This window comes from Bison bison, unplaced genomic scaffold (genome assembly GCF_000754665.1).
Source record: "Bison bison bison isolate TAMUID 2011002044 unplaced genomic scaffold, Bison_UMD1.0 scf7180017864537, whole genome shotgun sequence".
NCBI lineage: Eukaryota > Metazoa > Chordata > Mammalia > Artiodactyla > Bovidae > Bison > Bison bison.
Genome location: NW_011495085.1, coordinates 340,153 through 345,242, shown reverse-complemented (window position 1 = coordinate 345,242; position 5,090 = coordinate 340,153). Strand labels below are relative to the sequence as shown.

General features: G+C 43.2%; 1 pseudogene; it reads right to left on the bottom strand.

The window, feature by feature from the left end:
• The window catches only part of LOC104982687, a 5,057-nt pseudogene extending 4,582 nt beyond the window's left edge, over positions 1–475 (bottom strand).
• Between the last annotated feature and the right edge of the window lie 4,615 nt (positions 476–5,090).

The window sequence follows — 5,090 nt, the reverse complement described above, 5'->3', positions numbered from 1 at the left end:
ACTTTCAAATTCTTGCATGATCCTTGTCACAAATAGTCTAACATGGCCTGGCTTGTTCATGGCTTCCTTATAAACAGAACTGCCTCCCACTATCCAAACCATGTCTACTTTATTTTTTAATTCTGGATCTTCAATAAGTTCTAAGGCATCATCCAGACGTTTGGCAAGAAAATGAGCTCCCATTGGAGGTTCCTTGACTTCTCTCCTGAGAACTATATTAATTCTGTCCTTTAAAGGTCGATTCTTCTCTGGAATGGAGAACCAGGTCTTCCTACCCATAATCACCACATTCTGTTTACCTTCTACTGAAGAGACTGTAGTCATTCTTTGGAAATACTGGAATTCATTCCTGAGCAGTGACCAGGGCAGGTTCCCGTTCTTGACAATGTCCATGTTCTGGGACACAGCGACGATGCAGTTTAGCAGACGAACCATGACAGCGGCAGGAAACACTTTCTAGCTAGCCGTGGACCCCGACCCCAAATATTTTTATGTATACATTTTTTAATTAAAATTTCATTCTCTATGATTTTTTGGCAAGTTAATTCCAAACATTTCACTACTTGCAGGCTGCATGTTTTAATTTATAGTTTACTGAGAATTCAGTTTTCCTTGGCGGTCTGAGGGTATGTGTGTATATACACTGACATGCCTATATACACATCCTTTTCAGATTACTACATTTTTTAAAGATATATAAATATATTTTAAAAGATATTTTCTGTTTTTATGGTAAAAACATGAAATTTTTTAATTCTATAAATTTGTTCCCCTAAATGAATATAGTATAAATAGTAAAGGAATATAACTATTCCTTCAAGAATAACCCTACTAACAGAACTTGGGAATGTTAAAAAATTATTCATAAAACATACTAAAGGTGGTAAGAAAAACTTTGTTCAAGGCAAGAGTACTACAGCGGGATCTTATAATATGGAAGAGAGATTGAGCTTAAGTCTGACTCCAGCAGGGACACAGCTGGGATTTATAGCTAAGGAACAGGGTGGGTCCATGAGATTGCAAAGAGAGACTGGTAGACTGAAAAACAATGAACAACAACAACAGAGTGGGTGTCAGTGGATGGAAACTTATTAAGAAGACCATAAGGTTGAGGGTGGATTCTGGCTCAACTGAGAAGATCATTGCTGAGGCTAGGAAAGGCTGATAAGATATTGAGGTGAGTGATAAGGAATTTGATCTGATACTGAGGGTGGTCAGATCAAGGGTGAGGTATGTTTTCTAAACTGAAGTAGAAGATTCTGGCTTAGATTGGACCAGATGGACAGGCACCCCAGGATAAAGACATTGCCCAGAGTTGGCAATGAATTAATGAACTACTGCTCCATAACAAATTACCCCAAACTAAAAGCTTAAAACAATATTATCTCATACTGCTGCTGAAAGTTGGGAATCCAGGAGTAATTCAGTTGAGTGTTCTGGCTCAGGGTTTCATGAGATTGTCGTCATCTGAACCATTGACATGGTCTGGTGGAATTCTTTCCAAGATGGCTTACTCACATAGCTGTTGAAACCAGTTTCCTTGCTGGCTGTTTGGAGAAAGCCTCGGTTCTTTCACATAGGCCTCTCTATTGGGCTACCTGAGTGTTCTCAACATATGACTAAGCTGGCTTCTAGAGTGAGTGATCCAAGAGGATGAGCAAGGAGGCTGCAGTGCCTTTTATGACCTAGTTTCAGACACTTCATTTTCATTTCTACAATATTCTAACATTAGAAGTGACCCACTAAGTCCTGCCCACATGTAAAAGGGAGTATAAGGTCCACCCTTGAAGGAAAGGACTTGCAGACATACTTTAAAACCATGTGGTACACATATGGTCACAAATTGTTTACATACTTTTATGTCCAGAATGCATTTTCCTGCCAATGCTTTCAAATAGTTTATCTATTATAGCATTAACTTGAAGTTCAGGACCTTGTCATTTAAGTCAGGTCCAGATATGGATCAGGGTCCACTTGGGCAGTATCTCAAGTGTTCATTTGCTCAGTTGTGTTCCATGCCAGGGTTCCCTGTCCACCATCAACTCCAGGACCGTGCTAAATCTCAAGCCCACTGAGTTGGTGATACCATCCAACCATCTCATCCTCTGCCATCCCCTTCTCCTGACTTCAATCTTTCCTGCATTAGGGTCGTTTCCAATGGGTCAGGTCTTCCCATCAGGGAGCCAAAGTATTGGAGCTGCAGCTTCAGCATCAGTCCTTCCAATGAATATGCAGGACTGCTTTACTTTAGGATTGACTGGTTTGATCTCCTTGCAGTCCACAAGACGATCAAGTCTTCTCCAATACATCAGTTCAAATTATACAAGTGTAGTGCCTCTAACCTGATGATCTGTGAACAAAAGAGATGAGTTAATCTACTCACTTTCACAGCCAACATACAGTGGTGGTGAGGCACAGATAACCTTCATAGACACTCCTGTTCCAGAAAGGGGAGGGGAGATGGGAGTCAATAGTAGCAGTTCTGAAATGCCACAGGTTCTTGTTGGCAGTCTTTTGATTAGGATTTAAGGCCTGGAAACTTCCTCAGCTTCAGTCTCTGAATTTTTAATTCTGCCCTCTGACATGATTCCATTGCATGAAAAGTGGGTAGTATACAGTTACAGTGAAACAGTCTCCCTAGCCTACTTCCTGCTTGTCGAAGGTAGAAGTCCAGAGCTCTCTTATTTTGTACTATTGCTGGTCCTTTCAGCCCAATCTGAACTTAAATATGTTATTTTAAAAACTTGGTGTGTCTCCTGATAGTCTTACTGGTTTTCATGGCAAAGCACCCACTCCAAAGCCACCATCACACATGTCTTCATAATACGGCCTACTCTGTCTTGGTTTTCTGCTGAGATAGCTGAGGGATAACACCCTGAAACTTGGTAGGAGTTTTATTGTGTGACTGAAATGATCTCTGAGTGACACCCCTAAACTCTTTGGAGGGCATTGGCCTGCCTAAATAATGCCATGAAGCATCCCCTTCCAGCCTTCTGAGGCTTAACAAAGAATTTTACAGTCACACTCATCTTTAGACCACCTTTATTAAAAATAAATAAATAAATAAGAATTGACGTATAGGTGCTGTAAAATGTTATATTTAGAACACCTTATCTCAATGCCCTGGTTAGAACCTTGCTTGAGAGCCATTAATTTTAGCATCCTCTGTCATGTTAAAGACTGCAAAATTTCCAAATCAGCAAGTTCTGTCTTATTTTTAAATAGTCTTTCTCTTAAACATTTTTTTTTAAATTTCCCTTTATGTTTTACTATAGGCAGCAAGAAGAAACCAGGAATCACTTTTGGCTGTTTGGCTGGAAATCTCCTTAGCTAGATATCTCAATTAACTAGGTACAGTTTCTCCTTCCAGGGACATTTTCTAGTTTTCATAAACTGCAGGTGTAGTGGACTTTCCTCTGCACACTCCCCAGGCTCTTTCCTCCTGCCTCTCCTTTCTGCCAGGCATCCTGGGTGTACCCCTGTGATCCCACTTAGAATGTGTTTGCTCAGTGAGATAAACGGGATCGAATCCCTGGCTTCAGTGCTTCTGCTGGCCAGAGTATACGCACCTTTCCCTAAGACCTTCATGTTTTTGCTAACCAACTTCCATCACCTGGCTCGGTCAGTTCCAACAGCTCATACTCACAAGCCTACTGGCAGGGACTTCTATGCGCATGTGTGCACACACATGTGTGTGTACACAGTAACATCCCTGAGAGGAAACTTGCGCATGTACAGAACTACAAGCTTTCTTCTCTAGGAATACGAATTTTGGTAAGCACCCTTGTGCTTACAAAGAAAAAGTAACTTTCTTTGTCCTGGTTGTTATCTTTGCCTTGTTAATTAATCATGTCATGTTGCACTTCTAACTCTGTGCTCCTCCTGCTGCTAAGTCACTTCAGTCATGTCCGACTCTGTGTGACCCCATAGACGGCAGCCCACCAGGCTCCCCCATCTCAGGGATTCTCCAGGCAAGAACACTTGAGTGGGTTGCCATTTCCTTCTCCAATGCATGAAAGTGAAAAGTGAGAGGGAAGTCGTTTAGTCATGTCCAACTCTTCACGACCCCATGGACTGCAGCCTACCAGGCTCCTCTGTCCATGGGAATTGCCAGGCAAGAGTACTAGAGTGGGGTGCCATTGCTTTCTCCATCTAACTCTGTGACTTATCCTCAAAGGTTACAAAATCTTGGCATTTGCTAGTGACATGGACGGACCTGCAGAGCAGCGAGCAGGGTTGGAAGCACTTGCCATGAACAGCTGTATGACATGCGCCTGCATTCTGCATTCTCCCATCACCTTGGACAGCTTCACAGTACCAGTCACATTGGCCTGATACATGTGGGGACAGAAAACAAGGACCTTTGGGCTCAGCTGATTTGGAGAACCGCGCTCTCGGTGTGCACCTATCTAGGTCATTCCTTGTCAATGTTGTGCCCCTCTTGCTAGCCTACCACCATTTATGACCAACAACATTCTGAGTGAGGCCCTCTGTTCCTCTATCTGTGTAGCTTTCTGTGTGCACCTGTCTACATGTGCCCCCAAGTGCTATCTCCATGTAGCATGAAAAGGCCAAAGAGACACCTGAGCCTCCAAGAGCCCCAAGAGACTGTGATAGGCCTGGGTCTTATCCACTGTTGTGAGAAAGGTGCACATGGATACAGGGTCTCTTCAGATACAAAGAATGGAACCTGAGACCATAAAGGTAAGGTGACATCCCTACACATCATCCCTTCTGTTTAACACTACCCACACACACGGAATCCCCAAACAGATGATGCCCTGCAAAACCTTCCCTTTCTGGGCCCACAGCTCATGCCTCCCTTGGGCAGAAAGCAGCTTTTCTATCTCAAAGGCACCAAGATGGCTTGAACCACCCAGGCCACAGTGATTTGCTAAATGCCAAGACTCTCTTTCAGATGCTCTCTCCCTAGTCACACATCTCTGCTTGCCTACACAGCCCACGTGCCAAGGAAGCCAACCCCCAGTTGGGCCCAGGAGCATCCAAGACGGTCACGTGGAACGCAGCATCCCTCTGAGTGTCACCTGGTGCAGATACCCTATGACAAAATCAGAGAATTTGCTTCAGCA